This window comes from Lacerta agilis, chromosome 1, assembly GCF_009819535.1.
Source record: "Lacerta agilis isolate rLacAgi1 chromosome 1, rLacAgi1.pri, whole genome shotgun sequence".
Taxonomy (NCBI): domain Eukaryota; kingdom Metazoa; phylum Chordata; class Lepidosauria; order Squamata; family Lacertidae; genus Lacerta; species Lacerta agilis.
Genome location: NC_046312.1, coordinates 24082570 through 24102997, shown reverse-complemented (window position 1 = coordinate 24102997; position 20428 = coordinate 24082570). Strand labels below are relative to the sequence as shown.

The following is a 20428-nucleotide window of genomic DNA, read 5'->3' as shown; positions in this document are numbered from 1 at the left end:
TATGCTTAAATCTCCATACATCCACCAAATCCATGGTTTTAACCAATTCAAAAAAGCTCCGTGGTAGTTTCCCCTCTTTTTTCCCTTTTTTACTTGATGATCTGTCTATCTCTGGATCGATTACTCCATTAAAGTCACCCATAAGTATCATTCTCTTTCCAACGTACTCCAACATTTTCCCCTCCAGTTCTCTAAAGAATTCTGCCTTTCCTTCATTAGGAGCATATATTCCAATTACAATTATTTCCTCTCCCTGACTTTTAATTTTGATTATTAGTATCCTGCCAATCTCGTCTTTGTATAGTAGCTCCGGTTCCAAATTTGGCTTAATATACATTACCACCCCCCTTTTTTTGACATTATCCGATGCCACAAAAGTTGATCCCAGTTTTGGATTTATCAGAATTCTCCTATGGTCTTTTCATTTGTACATTCTTTAGTAATTTTCATTTGTACATTTTCCTCCAGAAAACGTGGAGGAAAATGTACAAATGAAAATTACTAAAGAATTAGCAATCTGGCTCAACATGGAAGAGGAGGAAATAACACAAAACATAGAAAGTGCATTTAGAGTAAACTCCAAAAAAGCTAAATCAAACAATTGGCCTGGAGATTGTCTGATAACGCTTACTACAAACAAAATGAAAAATTTAATACTACAAGCACAAGGAAAGAAAAAATTAAAAATTGAGGAACAAGAAATAATCATACTGAAAGAAATTCCACCACGTCTACTGAAAAAAAGAGACAATTTCCAATTTTTAACGAAAGCGCTTAAGGCAAATTCAATTCTCTTTAAATGGGAGTTCCCACAGGGAATTTCTTTTACATTTAAAGGGAAAAGGAGGAGAATAGAAACACGTGAAGATGCCAAAATATTCTGGAGGAAATACTGGAAACCGTTAGGAGGAAAAGGACCAGGAATAGAAGGTGAATCTGTGGCTCCGGAAAATGAAATTGAGAGCGAGTAAAAAACCTTAATTCAAACTCCCAAATCTTTTCAGTGTTACAAGTGTAACCTGCAGCTAACTTTAAAATTGCAGTCCATTTTAACTGCTAACATTTATTGATATTTTTAAACACCTCTAAACACCTTCCCCTCCCTCAACTTCCCCCTTCTCCCTCCCCCCTCCTTCCCCCTTTTTTTTTCTTTTTTTTTTCTTCTTTCTTTTTTTTTCTCCCCCCCTTCCCTCCCCCCCTTTTTCCCCCCTCCCCATCTTTCCCTCCCTTTTCTTTCCTTTTTTTTTCCTTCCATCCCCCCCATCCCCTACTTTACATTGCTGCAATCTATAATTATTGAACACATACAAATAAAGAATGAGCTTGTCCATCTTATCGTGGAATGTTAATGGATTAAATGAAAAGAAAAAAAGAAACAGGATCGAACATATACTGGTAAGGAAAAAATTAGACATCACATGTCTGCAAGAAACGCATGTAAAAAAAGACCAAGACAGCATAGTCAATGGCCAGGGATGAATGAGGCTTGAACTATCGCTTAATCTGGGTGTTTTTGCTCTAAGAATCTGAGAATATGTTTTGTACAAATTTCTGGGTATCCAGGATGGCTGTCTGCAGCCCTTGTGGTCTTTTCATAGTGTTGTTTCTTTTATGTGACATAATGGAGATTTCCACCAAGACTGGAAGAGATTTCTCAAGGGGGACTCATAATGGAAATGACTTTGTAATGTGTAATGATTGCTTTCGCTTTGTAAGTAGTTTTTTTAAAGGAAGTTTACCACCCTGGTGATGGTGCTGTTAAACACTTCTCTAGAATTCTCTAGTATTCATGAGCATATCTTTGCTGTCATGGTAGATCTAACCCTTTGGCTGGTGTTATGGCATTCTCATTCTATATGATCCACCTGGATGTCTTCAGACTTTCCTTGGTGTGTTGGAATATTCAGCGTATTGTATTCTTACATGGCATGCAGGGAAATTATGGTCTTGATGTTGACAGGGAATGAATCTGAAACATCTGCAACAATCAATTTTATCCATTTCATTACACAACTTTTTAAATCCTTTTCTTTTTGTAGAACATAAATTTCAAGGGGAATAATAGAGAACGTTCTGCAATTGCTGTGAATCACTCAAGATGATGTGGTGGTTCTCCCCTCATTCCATTGACCCTTACAAGAATCTTGTAGATTAGACTAGGCTTTCTCAACCTTGTAGTTCAAGAACATCTGGGGACCCAACTCCCATCCTCCCTGACCACTGGCCATGCTGGCCAGGAAAGATGGGAGTTGTAGTCTAACAACATCTAGGAATCCAAGGTTGAGAAAGGTTGGGTCAGACAGAAATAGCAATGGCCAAAAGCCATCCAGTAAGCTTTGTTGCTGAGTAGAGATTTGAACCAGTGCTTATCCAGTCATAGTCTAACATGCTAAGAATTAAACAACACTACACTATTTTTGTGGCAGTGGGAGGAGAAGCATTATTTTGCTGTACCGCTTGTGTTCTACATGATTGTACAAATATTTTTCGGTGATTGAAACTCACAGTGAGAGAAATGAATTCATTTGAAACATTTGCATATCCCATTATGGAATTGATCTACAGTGTCTTGGAAACAGGGGTGTGTTGTGTAGTTTCACAGGGAACAGCTGTATCTACGATGCTGTAATTCAATGAGAAAGGGTGAGAAAGTAACAGTTCTCAAAAAACCTTTACTTGAAAGTTGTTGTAAGTGACTACCTCAGTCTCAGTTTCCAGTCTGATATGTGGAGACTATTATATAGGCTTTGGACTCCTTCTTAAGGATAGGGGAGCAATTAGATTCAGTTCAAATTCAAAGGCAAATCTTAATAATTTGCAATTTCTGAAACACTATGCAAACCAAATCACACCCACCCTTAGAAATGTACACCTCTCTGAATTTTGCAGTGCATTTCTCCAACCAAGTAGCACATATAAAATGCATCACAAAATGCATATACTAGTGAAAATAATTCACCTAAAGGATTGCATTAGGAACATATAAATATTAGGGAAAACATGCTTTGGAAAAACTGCCTATTAAGTATGTATGTTAGAAGACCTTTGCACTAAAACGCTGGTGAATCTTCATGAGGACTTTTTGAAAAAATAAAAAATCACAAACTGGTGTGGAAATGTAGAGAGCAGAATTTAAAATTGGGTTAAAAAAATGAGAAAGTGGGAGAAACCAAAATCGACAGATTTGCCCATAGAAATTGATGGATTTTCCCATCCCTACTTCTCCCCTGGCTTATAAGAATGTTTTGCAGACTAGTTGTAACTGCCTTTTGCCCCTCTTAACCTGCAACATGGGGGAACTTAACATTGCAGGATAATTTTCTTAAGCCACTCACAGATGTAGCTCTCCTTCCTGCAACATGAACATAATATACATATTTGATATTGTCATATAAAGAACTTTTTTCTCCACACACAAAAATAGGAACTGCTCTCATCACCTGCCATCCCCAAACACAATAAGACCTGTGTTTGAACTTGTGCCAACTCCTGTTTTTGCCTATACTTTTTTCCCCCTTTGGTGGCAGGGAGGTGGGGAAGTGGTTCGATGACACCCTGTTCCAGAAGCACAGCTATGCTCATGTCTTGCCTTTCCCCACCGCCTCTTACGAACAGCTGCCACTTTCACTTCTCTGATTGGAATGCAACATGATGTCAAGAGGAACTAGGAAGTCCCGTCTCAGACAAAAGAATTGTAAGACTAGAACTTGTTTATGTCTGTGGTTGTGCCATGATGAGTAATGCATTTTCCCCAACCTCAACACTCCGAACATATTTGGAATTTTTGAAAAATCAGTGCATGCAGATATGGATATATTTATCCATTTATTTCCACATGCAACACAAAAAGGAGAGGAGTGAAAATGCTCAAGGTCACCTCTGCTGCTTGGCAGTGCTCTGTCATGCAACAACTTCCTTTGTATTTGTTATCCATCTTCTTTCTTCACCCATAGGAGCTAATGTCACTCCAGCAGAAAGAGAGAGATTTCTTAGAGTGCTTCTTGGTGAAATAATTGTACATAAATCAAGGTTGCCACCTTTCCTTCATCTGGGGACAGGGTGGCTGGGAGAAGCACACAAGCTGACCCAGCCTTTTCAGATGACCTTTTCCATTTTAGAGATCAAAAGCAGGTATCATAACAAAGGGGGACTTTCAAATTCTCAAATTTCAGCGGAGCCCTTATGCTGAATTTAAACATCTCTTGCCTCTGGCACTGCACATTATTGTGCTCCCCCACTCACCGCAGTGTGGCCAAACAGGTCACACTACCCTAAATCCACTTCTATTCACAAATGTGAAAGAACTCCTGAAGAAATGAAACAAAGCACAGAACAGTTTTCTGGAGTAGCTCTCCAAATTCCATATATGGTGTTGCTTATTTTGCATATGATTTGGCTCAGTTTCCAGGTAAGGATTGACAAGTTCCCCATGTTACAGAGCCATGTCAGTTTTTGAAGTAGATGATAGGGAGAAGGCAGAGATTATTCGTAATCCACACACCACATTTGATGCACTAAAAGAGGGGCTTTTTCTGGACACTTGCAGTTTCTGGCTGTTCTCTCAGGAGACAGTATGGCCTTCTACTGGGGAGGCCAGCGCTTAAATCGTTGCTCATCCATTGATGGGCTTGAGGCCTTGTTGTGAGGATTAGGGGTACACACCTGCCACCTTGATCTTCCTTGTGGAAGGACAGGATTTATTTATTCTTTTTTGTTTAAAAGGTGCACGTAGTGAACAAAACAGAGAGGAAGAAGAAGAAAGGGGTGTTGCTTGTTCTCATCAAAGATCCAGCAAAGGAGTCTCTGTCAAATCTCACAAGTGGAGAAGGGAATTCTCAGCAGCCAGAGGCCCATGTTTTAACAAGACTCGCTTGCATGGGTACACTTTGCTACTGAAACGCTTAGCTGAGAGCATCTGCTTTGCTGGAGCCGCATGACGACATGTTCAAATATTTGCTTGTGGTTGCCAGCCCATGCTTTTCTAAGCAATCCCACAAAAGATGAAAAGATGTTGTTTTGTTTTCATTTTGTCATTAGGGAATCAGATCTAGACTCTGCGGCAGCATCACACACCCAAGATAATGCAGTGCCTCTGTGGCAGACCCAGGTAATGATGGATCCAAATCTCCTCGATTCCACTTGCGTGCTCTAACCTGAAGACTGTCTGTCATTACAAATTACATTTAATTGTGCAGGTGTGGGAGCATTAAATATCCTGCTATTTTTACAATGGCCTTGTTCCCTGATACTAGTTACTAATCCAGATTTGTTTGAGTTAGTCCTTCCGAGTTTATAGGCCAGACAAAGAGCGGTGTGGAGTGAAGAATGAGTTTGCTTCTATCCTGTGTGAAGGATGATACTTAAAGCTCTCCAGTGTGTCTTGACCTTTGTCCAGACCTTTGTCAGGGGTGGAAGCTGTACGGAGTGGAGACTGAAGGCATTTAGTGATTTTCTTAAAGTGATAGGAAACTGCCTTATACTGAGTCATACAAGTGCACCATCTAGCTCTGTATTGTCCATACTGGCTAGTAGCAGCTCTCTCGAGTTTACATGCAATATCCCCCCAGCCTTAACTGGAGAGGCTGGGCATTGAACTTGAGACCTTCTGCATGCAAAGCTGATGCTCTACCACTTCCCTTCCCTTTCCTTCCCTTCCCTTCCCACCTAACCTCCAGCGTAGAATGGTCATTCTGTTTGCCAGTTGTTTTCAAAATAGATTGATTATGCTTGCAATGGTGCCCACCTCTTGGTCACTGTTGTCTCTGGTAAGGGAAAGAAGTGTATGAAGTCAAGACAAACATGTTTGAAAGGAGAAAAGGCTTAAAATGCCCCCACTTTTGAGATTTAACACTTTCCCCTAGAGACCACCCTGAGAAAGAGGCTGAAGCCCTGAGATTCCAGTTCCTGGCAGCCTGGCATGACCCTGGCAGCAGTAAACTGTCCGATTCACAAAGCTGTCATTCAGAGCATCACTCATATTGCCACTCTGTCCACAGATTGTTCAAGACACTTTGGTTCCTGAGGCATATATGATGCCCCTCAGATGCTACAGTTCATGATTATCTGCTACCTTTTATGGCCACCCGAAACCTGCTGACTGAGCAGATCTTTCCCAATGGTAGGGCTGGCTCCTGTAGTTGCAGTTGCTTAGCTGTCCCTTTAAACTTTATTTTATTCAGTTTTGTTCATTTGCGGTTGAAATCATTTTTACTCTTCTGCATCTGTACCTAAAATGGCTTTGAGGCGGTTTACAACATATTTTAAGCTATGCGTTAAAAAACCCTGTAAAATGGCAATAAACCTGAAGCAACCATATGCTGCAGGCAGAGGTATAAACAAATCAATAACCAGTGCCTAGGGGAAGAAAATGGTCTTTTGAAGCCTAAAATGTAATAAACCAGGTTCCAGTGGAATGTCTCTGGGCAGGAAATTCAATACCTGAGGATCATTGCAGAGAGAGTTTTAGCTTGGCCCTAGTCAACACCTGCCTAACTTCCAAATATTTGGTCACCTAGAGCATACCCTCCAACATTTATCCGGTGTAAATAGGGACCTCCCATTCCATAATGATAATTTTACTATTTATACCCCACACATCTGGGGTTGCCCCATCCACTCTGGGCAGCTTCCAACATATAAAAAAACCCACAATAAAACATTAAACATTAAAAAACTTCCCTATACAGGATATGCCTTCAGACGGCTCAGGGGTCAGATAACTCCATACCCTCCAACAAAAATAGGGACATCCTAAGGAAAAGTGGGACATTCTGGGATCAAATCAGAAACTGGGACGGCTTCTCTAAATCAGGGACATCACTGGAAAATAGGGACACTTGGAGGGTCTGCTAGAGCAGGGCATTTGAAGATGATCTTAGCAGCCAGGCAGGCTTAAATGGATTCTTCAGTCATATTGGTCTCAAGTCATTCAGGCTTTATGGGTCAAAACCAGCAATTTGAACTGTGCCTGGAACAAATTATGCCTGTGAAGAACTTTGATGATGGCTAAGTCCTAGTTAACAGCCTGGATACAATATACTGAATTCATCAAAGTTTCCCAACAGTCTTCCAGGGCAGCCTCATATCCAACACATTGCAGTAGTCTAACCAGCATTTTGCCAGAGAACAGATACACATGGCAAGGCAATGTCACTTGCTTTGTGCTTTCATAGCATTGTTTTGTGTTGTGTGTTCACTGTCTGAAGGCACATGATGCAGCTGGTTTGCTGGAGCTAAGTAAAACCTGAGTGTTGCCAGGGCGTGGATTGTAGAGTGCCTGGATATGCTCCCTTGAATTCCATAGATATAAGTGAAATAAATAAATGTGCTATCAGTAGCTGAATTATTCTACAAAGAGGGGTGTCTATTTAACTCAAGTTTCTCTTGTGATCCTCCCCTTCCTAATCAACCTCAAGAAACTTGGCAACCAAGGTACATTCTGTGACCTTTTCCAGCTGCTCCTCAAACGCATTTGATCATCATGGACATGTAATACGGCTCTGAAAAAATTACCAGGCTAACCTTCATCTCTGTGTGTCAGAAGATTGCAGGTGTAATGGCTTTTATGGATGCTGCTGTAGACATTTGGCACTCTGCATTAAATTTCAAGTGATGGGTTTTACCGATTTAAATACTTTCTCTTGCAAGAGGCACATGCCATAGTGCTCAGAAGGTGAAACGGTAGCCAGATCTTCTCCGCGATTCCATTGCAGTCCCTTGGAGGTGTTTGCCTAACGCAGCAGCAGGGCTAAGCAATTTGCTTTTGTTGCGGTAGAGAGAATCCAGTAATGCAGAGTAGGTATGCTGTAGTAGTTCTGTTATCATAATATATTAAACCTTCACACATAAACAAAGTCTTTATGGAGCTATCATATCAGAAGCTGTAATTCCCAGGATGGTTTAACAATCAATTCCTCTTCTCAAGGAGCTCTGGGAATTGCAGCTCTGTGAGAGAAACAGGAGTCTACCAGCAACTCACAGCAACTTTATCAAACTGGAGCTCCCAGAATTCTTTGGGGGAAGCCAAAATTGTTAAAAGTGATATCACAGAGCTTTAAATGTTTGGTGTGAATGTGGCCATAGTGTAGTGGGACTCAAAATCTCACATCTAAGAACTCAAGATGGATTGTTGCAAACTCCCTTTAGTAAAATTATCTAAGGAGTCATCTTATACTAAGTCTTAACCTGATCCAATAAGCTTTTTACTCTCTATGTTGATAATAACTAGGCAAAGGGCCTTCTCGGTAGTGGCACCCGCCCTGTGGAATGCCCTCCTATCAGATGTCTAGGTGATAAAGTATTTATATACCTCCCTCTCACAAAACACCAGGGAGGTTTACAGCAACTTATAAAAAATAACATTTAAAAGCAATATAGTACAATCATTAAAACAAGTGGCTGTTCAATGCCAATGTAGTCTTTGGGGTGCATTTTCCTGATCTGTATTAGCAGGTATCATAATTCTATAGAGTGATCACAGTTTGCTCTTCTCATAGTAAGTCCACAGAACTGGGCATCCCTTATTTCTTTCGCTGAATACTACAAACAAATATGGGACATGGGTGGTGCTGTGGTCTAAACCACTGAGCCTTGGGCTTGCTGACCAAAAGGTCAGCGGTTCGAATCCCCGCGACAGGGTGAGTTCCCCGTTGCTCGGTCCCAGCTCCTGCCAACCTAGCAGTTCGAAAGCACGCCAAAAAGTGCAAGTAAATTAATAGGTACCATTCCGGCGGGAAGGTAAATGACGTTTCCGTGCACTGCTCTGATGTTGGTGTTCCATTGCGCCAGAAGCGGCTTAGTCATGCTGGCCACATGACCCAGAAAACTGTCTGCGGAGTGGACAAACGCCGGCTCCCTCGGCCTGTAAAGCAAGATGAGCGCCGCAACCCCAGAGTCATTTGTGACTGGACTTAACTGTCAGGGGTCCCTTTACAAACAAATCACCCAGCCTGTTTATTTCTGTGTCTCTCTTTATCCCAGGATTTGACCAACACAGGGAGCTGCACAGAATGCAAATTGCTTTTATACGTGTACTTTCCTTTACAGCTAAATTCTTTGTACTTTCAGAGACTAGGAGTGCACTTCACTGTGCATGCATGTGGGTTTTTGCATGCGTATATGTGAATGATTATGTGTCACACAGTGGTTTGCTGCCACAGTAAAGGGCTGTTCTTTTTGTATATGCACTTGAAATACACTCTACGCAGTGATGTGGATTAAGCACCTTGCTCATTATCTAATAATGCCTGCCTGACACAGATGGGAATCATTCTTGCGGTATAATTGAAATCCAGAGAGACTTCAGGTCCCAGTGCAGGCAGAGGGGTCACTGAGGACAGCTGCTAAGGTGTAGGAATGAAAATAGATTCATGTGGCTCCCTTGGGACTAACACCCAGAACAACCTTCACTCAGCAGCAGCTTTTCAAACTGCTGGGAGTACCTTGGAGCATAGAAATGGAGCACTAGAAATTTAAAGCTTCATGTTATAAAATCTGCTTAGATGCAATAGGGGAAGTGGCAATCTGTGGTTGCCAAGGGGTGAAAAGCTAGCATTCTCATATAAATCTTCCTTTATGGACTGAATCAGGCCTTGGTTCAATTGCCACACCCACACCAAACATTTAAAGCTCACGAATCCTGGGGGATGTGGTTAAGCCCTCACAGAGCTATGATTCTCAGCACGCTTCACAAACTATAGTTCCTTTGGGGGTCCTTTTGACAAAGAATGGAATGGGTGAAACTCACTGTGTGAAATTTTAAAGGCAAAACACTCATCTCCCACCACCTCTAGAGGAATGTGGCCTTGAGAGACAAGCAAAATATTTGTCATGAGAATGGTCAACCACGCCTTTTATTTGGAGTGGCGTTGCTGTCACTGCCCACAAATTCACAGTGCCTTATAATAAAAAGTCATAGGAATGGACAAGAGGCTTATGGGTGTACAATAAGAAGCCTGGCACAGGCTGATCTCTCCGGATAAATGTCAATATGCATTATTAAATGAAACAGTGGTTAAAATTTGGACTGCTAGATGCGTTTTCCTTATGAGGACATGGAAGGAATTGAAATGGCTTTTCAAAGCAGATGTCGATGTCTTTGCCTTTTTTGATCAATTGTGTGTGCATATAGTTGTAGATACAGTGGTACCTCTGGTTAAGTACTTAATTCATTCCGGAGGTCCGTTCTTAACCTGAAACTGTTCTTAACCTGAAGCACCTCTTTAGCTAATGGGGCCTCCCGCTGCTGCTGCGCCGCCAGAGCACGATTTCTGTCCTTATCCTTAAGCAAAGTTCTTAACCTGAAGCGTTATTTCTGGGTTAGCGGAGTTTGTAACCTGAAGCGTCTGTTACCTGAAGCGTGTGTAACCTGAGGTACCACTGTATCTAGTTTAAATCATTAATTACAACACGGCTCTCTCTCCTCACCCTCTGCCCCAACCAGCAGAGTGGAGGCAGATCACAGGATTAGAGAAGGACTTAAGACAATTTCCTGAAGTGTTCATCGGAAGGTTTTGGGCCACCTGATATCCTTTTAAATCAGGGATATGTTTCATCTTCTTTAGTGATGCTTGCAGCATCCGACGTGCTGGGTCGCCTTAAGAAATACTTTCAAAGGAGATGGGATTGAAAGATCAGTAGTCACCTTCAAAGTCGGCGTTTTTATTTTTATTTTTACCTCTGGCATGGAAATGTTGCAATCTTTTGAGACCTTCATGGACTCACAACAGAGGATCCCTGTTCTTTCTGTTGTGGATGTACCTATCTTTCCTTTTGAAAAGAGCAGTGGAGTGTGGACATGAGAATGAAAAACAGTCTAGGTTGCAGCTCAGCTTATTCTGAAATGTAATTTCAAACAAATACATAGGGGCATGAGTTGCTTCATAGCGAATGCCAACCCCTAGTTTGAAATTCTGTACACGCCTTAGGCTCATATATATCTCCTCCCCTTCTGCATTGAGTTTAATCTTGGTTTGTATAAGAAGGATGGTTTGATCAAATCATAGTTTTCCTGGTTCCAACAAAACTGCAAACCATGGTTTTCTATGAACTCCAAAGTAAGTTAAGAAATTGCTGGGGGTTGGGGGAGGATTGAGGGATGCATAACCATAGTTTGGTGTACTGCTCGCATGGGCAGTGGTCTGAGATGATGAGAGGTGCACTTTGGAACATCTGGAGGGCACCAGGTTGGGGAAGACTGGTGTAATATGCATCTAAACTGGCACTATAAGTGGTTTGTGTGTGTGTGTAAGAGAAAGAGAAAGAGAGAGATTAAATCAAGATAACACAGGAAGGTAGGAAAGTCATTTTTTTGTTTTGAAAGAAACTTCAGGGACATCTATAGTGCTGTTTAATGTGGACAGTAGGTTTCCTGCACTTCTATTAATTCTCCATTATCCACATGATATCCTTCTCCAAATCCCCACCTTACTACATTTCCCCTTCTTTTTGGAGAACCCCTAGTGTGAGATAATCTGAATTGAGGGAGGGGATAGTATGGAATGCAGTGATTTGGAGGAGAACATCCTATGGGCAGTGAAGCTTACTATCCACATGATACGACAGCATGGCTGAGCCCTCAGGCCTGAGGGTAGTCATGTTTAGAGGAAATCAGAGTAGTGTGGCAGATATTGAGAAGACTCTCCGCCTTCTGTTGAGGCTGGCTGGGGCTGATGGGAGTCAAACAACACCTGGGAAGCCATCATTCCCTGCCCAATCCCAGGACCTTAATGGATCTTATATTGCAGTGCCCAAGTGATCTCTGTTCTTGTCCTTTCTTTCAAACAGAAAGAGAACAGAACAGCTTGGAGTGCCACCCACTATCTCATTCCTAGTGTTCTGGCTCAGGTGGGCTCTGCCTCCTCAAATGCCACCACAGGGCTGCTCAAGAAGCACGTGCCCCACAGAGGAGCAGAGATCAGGTTTTCAAAATGTCTTCCCTCTCCATAAATTGCCTTTGCTGTTTCATTATACAGTTTTAATTTATGCTTATTGTTTTCAACAGTATTATGTAACCTGCTTCGTGCGGCTCGCTTGAAAAGCAGTACATAAATACCTTTAAAATAAATAAATAATTGTGGAACAGATGGCAGCTAAAGGGGAAACGCTGAAGGTCTATATTTGGCCTAGCTGAGATGGTAGTATCTTACTGTTTTAGCATCACTTTACATGATCATGTGCATATACTGGTATTTGCAAGAATAAGTACATAAAATTTGAAGGAGACATGTCCGTAAACTTCCCCCCGCCCACCTTCTGAGGACCTGTATGTAACCTTCAGTGAAGTAAGAATCTCACATTGAACATCACTTGAGGTTGTATTTTCTCATCCCAGGCAGGCTAGATACAGAACAGAGTGATATTAAGGACCATAGCTGTCAACTTTCCTTTTTCTTGCATTGGGAAATGGTGCTGGAATTAGAGAATTTCCTGCAAAAAAAGGGAAAGTTGACAGCTATTGTAAGGACATATTTTCTCTCTGCTGTGTCATTGCTGTCAGCCCTGTGCATGTCTCCTTAGGAACAGAGTTTCTAAGGCAGGGATAATAGCTCGCAGTTAGGTATATGGTCTGCAGCTCTGAGTTTTGTTTTGTGTGGGCTTTTGATAGGATATGGTTATAAGTCTGGTCACTTTAAAGAAGTGAAATGTTCATCCATGCAGATGCCTAATGCATTCCTACTTTGCAGTTTCAGCTGAGCTAGAGAAAACAACATAACCTGTTATTCTTGTGTGTGTGTTTAAAATCCTGATTATCTTTTTTTCTGATCTCCTGGGAATGGTATGCTTGGCAATGGCTTCTACGGAGAACTATAAACCAAGAAGCATATCCCCTCTCCAACTCCTCTCAGCTGTGAAAATTGTACAACTCCAATTACTCTATTACTTTAATTATTCATCCGATTTTAACCATAATCTTGTCACTCTTTGCATAACTCAAGTAATGCACTAAAAAGCCAACTATCCAAAGATAGCAACATTTAATAATATTGGCAATCTATTATCAAGGTGAAGGCACTTATTAATGTATCTTTTAGATTTCTCGCTGTCTGCAAAACAGTGCTCCTCTTACAGAAATATAAACCGTAGGGGTCACAGAGAGTTTGAGTACAGGTCTTAATGGATCTGCTCCCTGGGGAAAAGGTAGCATTCAAACTTCATGCACCTTTGATTATGTAAAATTGCTACCATGGAGGGTGTCTTGTGAGGAACATAGAGATTCTGAGTCTTGAGATGAAAAAGACAAATAGTACCTACCTACCCACCCATAGTACAAAAACACAGCGATCAACTATAGAATATGCTGCTTTTTTAAAAAAAGGGTGGGGGGATCAGTATTGGTAACCTCTGAGGCAGGTTACCTCACTCTTCCTAATAATGTAGCCAACATTACACAAATTCTCAAAAGTTTCCTTCAACCCATTATATGTATGAAGGTTGCCACGGTTCATAACACTAGAATTCCCAGACACCCACTGAAGCTTTTGATTCAGGACAGACAAAAGAATAAGAGAATCATAAAACTGGAAGGGACCACAAGGTTTATTTAGTCCAGCCCCTTGCAATGCGGGAATCTTTTGTCCATGGTGGGGCTCGAACCCAGAACCCTGAGATTAAGTCTCATGCTCTACTGACTTCATCACCCCATATTACTTAAGTACTTCTTCATGCAGCACATAGTTAAATTATGGAATTTGCTCCCACAAGAGGCCATGGCAGCCAGTGACTTGGATGACTTTAAAATTGGGATTAGATAGATTCATGGAGGATAAGACTATCAACAGTTACCCTGATTGCTATGTTCTGCCTATGGTCAGAGATGGTATGCTTCTGAATGCCAGTTGCTGGAAATTGCAAGAGCAAACTTACTAGGCAGTGGGTCCCATTGAACTCATTGGGACTTCTGAGTAAACATGCTGTTAAAAAAATACAGTTTAAAGAACCTTTCCTTGATGCCTCGAAGATTTATATTTCCTGATGATCTCAGTTTATGGGGATTGAACAGAACTCTGCCGACTTCTTAGTGTCTCTTGTTTGTTTTACAATTTGCTGGAATGTAGGGCAGAATATGTTAGCATCGTATATTAGCGTGAATCCCTTACAAAGCAAACAAAAAGTTGTTGAAGCTGCTTCTGGGTCACGTATGCCAATGCGGTACATTATCTCCGTGCTATTTGGTACAAAAAAAAGAGGAAAGTGTTTTGGCTTGGCATGCACATTTTTTTATTTATAGCTGTCTTTGATCCTCTTTTGTTTTTTTGGCTGTTATGTGTTGCATTCCCTCCATTAAGCTAAAATGAAGCTGAAAACCATCCGAAGGATTATGATCCTCTGGCAAAATGTTAAATTGTGCTGCTGACCTAAGTTAATGTTGCAGTAATGGGGGATGAGCGTCTCTGAGAAATCGCAACAGAATACATAAAAATCTACAGCGGTATCATGAAGAATTTTTAAGTGCCAGATTCCAAAGGCTCTAATTAAAGGGATTGCGCTCCCACAGGCAGAGGAGGAGGAAAACAGAGGGCTGGCGTGAAATGCTAAACCGAAGTTTAGCATCAGGAGGTCAAGCCGCAGCAAGTTTCAGGCCATTGTACCTTCCTTCCTTTTCCAGTGGTGTTGAGAAGTGGTCATCTTTGGATTAAGCAAAGCACATAGTCTGTTCTTAAACAAGAAAGCAGATTCACTTAAAGGAAATTGATTCAGGCCTTAACTACTAATACAGTGGTACGTCTAGTTGTGTTCCGCTCTTGTTATGGACTTTCAGCTTAGAAACGCGGCCAACCCGGAAGTGTTTACTTATGGGTTCGCCACACGCAAAGCACACACGCAAATCACACAGGTCGCTTTTGCGCATGCACCGAAGTGCTCATTGCGCTGCACACATGCATGGAAGAGGCACTCTAGTTGCGGACTTTTCGGGGTGCAAACGGCACCCTGAACTGGATTAAATCCGCAACTAGAGGTACCACTGTATATACTTTGCACATGCAATCTTGCTTTATAAATGTGAAACTTTTAAGTGAACCACAGGGTTTCTATAGACCATGCCCACTCCTAAACTGGAGCCCTTTCCAAATTCTTGCCCCATTAGCTAAAGTGGTACCTCAGGTTAAGAACAGTTTCAGGTTAAGAACAGACCTTCAGAACGAATTAAGTTCTTAACCCGAGGTACCACTGTATTATCATTATCATCTGTTTATGATGATAAACAGGGCAATCAGTGTTGCCTGAATATGTGGACAATGATCTACTTATTTGTTTTTTTCAGATGTTTGAGATGTTTGTTCAAATAGCACTTGGCCAGTCCCACTTGTGTGAAATTTGCTTCAGCTGGCTGAGGCTGATCCAACATTCTTGAGTTCTTTGCGCCAATGAAACCCTGCAAGGAGGCCTGTTGGGTGCCACTCAAACCTGTAGAAAATACATATTTGAGTCACTGAGCAAATAATGTCACCAAAGTCTGTGTTGGCAGCCATCTTACATTTATCAAGCAGCACTTGGGTATCTTATCCATTGGTTATGGAAGCCTTATAATAGTCAAGTGTGATGTTAGCAGTTCACACCCTTGTGTGCTAGAGGTGCAGCCCAACCACACCAGTAAGCAGAATGGATTTTGGCTCGACTTATCTTTTTTACTTATTTTTAATTATTACACATATAGCCTGTTCTTCTTCTAGGGAGCTCAAACCTTCAATTTGCAAAAGGGTTTCTAGTTGGTTTCCCTTCCTGGCAATTTATGGGATCAGATCTGTTTAGTTTCAGCAGTAGAACCGCATCGAGGGCCTTCAGACTATTTGGGGTGAGGGTAGATGTGCACGTGGATCATTATGATTTCTGTTTAAGGAACTTATCTATCACAGGGCATCCAGTGTGTAATTCAAACCTCCCAAGCCCCCAGAGAAAAAAGCCACCCACCAGATCATATGTAAATAGTATGTTCCATTTAAGTTCTTTCCATAATCCAGAAGCAAGCAATGCCTTCAAAATTACCAAAATAGAACATAGTTTTAAGTGGGGAAATACCAGCCCATGGAAGTTTAATATGAGGGCAAACATGAGAGGTTCCCCACCTCCTCCTCTGGACCTCAGATTAATAGAATTGAGTTCAAGAAGGTGATCTGCATCAGGATTGCATCTGGGGAAAATAAGGTTAAACCTCCTTTCCGGATGTAATGTGACCATGATTAAAATTAGGACTCCCCACCCCTCATATTAAGGTTGTTGTTTTAAATGCAGTCATTGTTGATTGATAGATAATAATGATAATAATAATGATAATAATAATAATAATAATATATTTACAATACCTCTGTATTCGAATGTTTTGGCTTTTGAACGCCGAAAGCCTGGAAGAAGCTGCTCCGGTTCTGGGCGATTTTCGGAAGCCGAATGTGCCACGCAGCTTTCGTTTTGAGTTTCCCTTTGTATTGAGGCTTCTGCTTTCAGTTTTTGGTTTTCGAACGTTTCGGAAGTGGAGTGGTCTTCCAAAACGGATTACGTTCGAAAACCGAGGTTCCACTCTAGCACCTTTTCCCCTGATGGGACTCAAGGCAGCTTACAGATAAAAACAAGAATCACTAAAAACACAGGGGGGGGGGGGACCCAGTCATTAAAAAAAAAACACCAATTGAACATTAATAGAATAGAAGCTATAAACACATATAAAATCTTTTTTAAAACATACAAATAAATACAATAAAAACAGCATGGCTGCACAACTAATGAAAAATGTAGTTGGACCCTAAGAAAATACCTACAGCTGCCCATCTATATTTGCACTGAAACTGTTTTTAGATGTTTTAATTGTCTTATTGTGCTATGCCCCCTTGGGCTTCTTGGGGGTAAAGGTGGGACAGAAATTTAACAAATGAATAAACACAAAGTCATAAGAAATGTAGGAAGGTGACTTATACTGTGTCAAACCACTGGCTCATTTAGCCCAGTTCTATCTACTTTGATTGGCAGTAGCTGGAATGGGGGCGGGGGCGGAATTTGTATCAGTTCACATTTTAAAGCAATCTTACCTACTTCACAGTTCCTGGAATAAAACGCAAACCGAAGGCAACCGTCCTTTGAAATTTTCATGTTTCCGAATTTTGCAATGCAGTTCTCCCACCAAGGGACGTGTACAACAGGTGCTTATCCCTAGGTAAAGTGTGCATGTAAATGCATCTTTCATTGAAAACCACATGCAAAACCACACATCTCATTAGGCAACATCGCACACAAAAATGTAAATATCAGGTAAAATTGGCACCAGAACGCTGGCGAATTTTTAAGACGTTGAAAGAAAATGCAAGCTTTAATAATAAATTAATAAATTAATTTAAAAGAAAAAGAAAAAAAAGGAAAATGAGAGAAACTGAAACGAGCATATTCATTCCATTTTTAGGTGGAATGAAACTTTTCAAGCTTTTCAGACAGAGGTATTTTCCAGGCTTACCTAGTAACTCAAAGGATTGGATTTGGGACGTTTGGCATGCAGTGCTTGTGCCATGTCCCTTTCTCAAGTCTTTAGATGGTTGCCCAGGGCATCAACTTAAGAAGAAATTTCCCCAGCGAACATTTCCTATATAATACCAGCTTGGTTGCAGCTTGGTGGCCAAATTCATAAAAGCGTCTCTCGTGAGCCTCCGCTACTCTCAGAACATTGGCATGCCTGGGACAGAATTGTTCCTCTGCGCTTATAACAACATTGGAATCTCGGTAAACATTGCACAGTTGAAACTTGTAGGGTGCAGCTGCAGGCTTTTAAACTTTTTTATATTAACTTCCTCTGTTATTTTTAGCACTAATCCTCTCCTTTTGGTCTAGTATCATGGAGCCCCCCCCCCCCCCCGCCCAGCATCTACTTAACCAGGTTTAGTGCTGATTAAAGCTCCTTTATTTGAGCTGCTTCTTTGTATTACGCACAGTTGCCTTGGGCAAAGATGTTTGTGGAATGCGATGCAAATTAGGGCTTCTTCTGTTCCACGCTGGACTGCGCCTAGGCCATAATTTCCTAGCGTACACATTTCCTCCTGCTGCCACTGTCAGTCATGGAAGCCGGACAGCAAAACCGGATCTTGCTTTGACGCCCTGCCTGTCGGCGGAAAGTCAAAGCTGCTGCAGTTGCAGTACGATCATTTCTTACATGTATTCGACTTGTGCAATTTCAACCTTGAAGTCTGGCCAGTTACATTAAATGCACGACAAGTTTTCTCTGGTATGAGGAGAGTTTTTAAGCTCGTTGCCTTGGTTCCTGGGCAAAGCCCTCTTGGCTTGCTGGTTCGAGAAGACTGGGGAGGATTGCTTGAGATCTTGTGGGAACTTGGATGGCCCTGTGAGATCCTGCGAGTGGATCCCAGAGCTGGTGTGTTGAGCAGACCTTGCCCCCAAAACAAGGCAAAGAGGCTAACCTTATTGGGCAAGGTCCAGTCAGCACTCTACTTCTGGAAGGCTTGTTGTTGTTCAGTCGTTCAGTTGTGTCCGACTCTTCGTGACCCCATGGACCAGAGCACGCCAGGCACGCCTATCTTTCACTGCCTCCCGCAGTTTGGCCAAACTCATGCTAGTTGCTTCGAGAACACTGTCCAACCATCTCGTCCTCTGTCGTCCCCTTCTCCTTGTGCCCTCCATCTTTCCCAACAACAGGGTCTTTTCTAGGGAGTCTTCTCTTCTCATGAGGTGGCCAAAGTACTGGAGCCTCAACTTCAGGATCTGTCCTTCTAGGGATGTTCATACATTGGTGGTTCCCAGGATTTGAATATACGTGTTTCTGTGTGTACGCAGAACCCTTGGAACCGAACTCCCACATAAAGTACATTGTAGTTCCTTTGGAATGGGACCTGCCTTAGGACTTATGCTTCATGGCCTCTGAGTTCCAGCACTTCCTGTACCTGTTGCAGTGAAGATGGGCAGGGGAATTATGGTCCATTAGTAGTCGCATTAGCAGCCACTATGTAACAGTGGGAAAAAACATCCCTTTCCTAAACTGGGCATCTCGCCTTTGTACATTAGCAAGGCTCAAGAACAGAAGGTGACAGGCTTTCACAGAGAATCACGCTGTTATAATAACACTCTCCCCTGTGCCATCGCTTCTGGCATTGGAAGCTGCCGTGGTTTTGAAAATTGCTGTCATAAACAGGCTGTGATGTTAATATTATTTCCTTAACCCCTTTGAAAAGTTGCCTATGTGTCAAATTCTCAGGCAAAGATGGGGTGTAATGTTCCTCCCCCCCTCACTTTCTTTTCAGGAATTGGTGGACAGGCCTTGGATATAATGGTGGTGTAAAGCAATGGTGTGTGTGTGTGTGTGTGTGTGCGTGTGTGTGTGTGTGTATGTGTGTGTGTGTGTGTGTGTGTGTGTGTGTGTTTTGCCATAGAAGCCAAGGCTGAATGTTGTACTTGGAAAGTGGCTTCCCTTGCCTCCCAGGAACATAAGCTCCTTCCTGTGGAAGCCAAACAGTTATGAATGCAATTTGGCTTCCAAAGAAGGATTGGTACATTTTTGAGTCAATCTCCACAAGCTTTCCACACCTCCATGGCGGATGCTGCGCAGCACTTTCTATTCTCAAAAGCCCGAGGTGACTGTTCTTGTGTGTTGTGCGTGTGTTCGTAGAGGATGAACAAACATTCTCCTCTTTCAGACCCTCCTCTCAGAATGGCTACATGGATGACATTGGAAACTTCCATTTTCATTTTAGAGCAACCACAGTTCAGCATTGTATTCTTAAAGTGTGCTTAATCCTTGGAATGCCCTTCCCAAGGAAGCTAGACTGGCCCCCTCTTAATTGTCCTTCCACCAGCAGATGAAGACTGTTTAATTCTGACAGGCTTTTAGGAACTGGCTGGTTTATGGTTTTTTTTTAAAGGAAATGGCATTATTATTATTATTATTTAAATTTTCTATACCACCCTTCATCTGAAGATCACAGGGCAGTTTACAATATAAAAATACAAAAATACATTCCATAACAAAAAACAAAAAAATCAATATTATTATTTATTAAATTTAATAGTGCTGTGCCGGCCGTATTCTAATAATTTGTTTTTATATTGTTTAAATTCTATTAGCATGTAATTACTTTTTATAATGTTCTAATTCTGCTAGTGTTTAATTCCTTTCAAACAAATGGTTTTTTTTTATATGCTTTTAGCTTTTTTGTATTTTATCTGTTTTGTTTTAATTCATGCAAGTCAGCTTGAGTCCTGGTCTGGGGGAAAGGCAGGGTAAGAATAAATATAATCATAATTTTAAACTATGTCAGTTTCTTAAACTATGGTTTGAAGTTGGTTTGGGCAAACTATGGTTAGGATTGCTAACAGTTTTTGGTGGTTTTATGAGCGGCTAATGTGTGGAAGAACAAAAACTTGGAAGTCCTCTTTATTGCTGCATCTCTCATTCCATGCAGGATAGACTGCAGGGAGGGAAGCTATTTAAAAGTAAAATGTA

At 41.5% G+C, this 20428-nt stretch overlaps 1 protein-coding gene across 4 annotated transcripts in view; it reads left to right on the top strand.

The window, feature by feature from the left end:
- The window catches only part of FLRT2 (fibronectin leucine rich transmembrane protein 2), a 92425-nt gene that overhangs the window by 23110 nt on the left and 48887 nt on the right, over positions 1 to 20428 (top strand). Inside the window, exon 2 of one of the 4 annotated variants that reach the window (XM_033141654.1) lies at positions 5038 to 5107. The exons of 2 other annotated variants lie outside the window; for them this stretch is intronic. The gene's annotated coding sequence lies outside the window, so the exon portion shown is untranslated. Of the gene's footprint in view, positions 1 to 5037; positions 5108 to 10541; positions 10650 to 20428 lie in introns of those variants that run through there. One more of the 4 variants, XM_033141683.1, reaches the window with a different exon arrangement.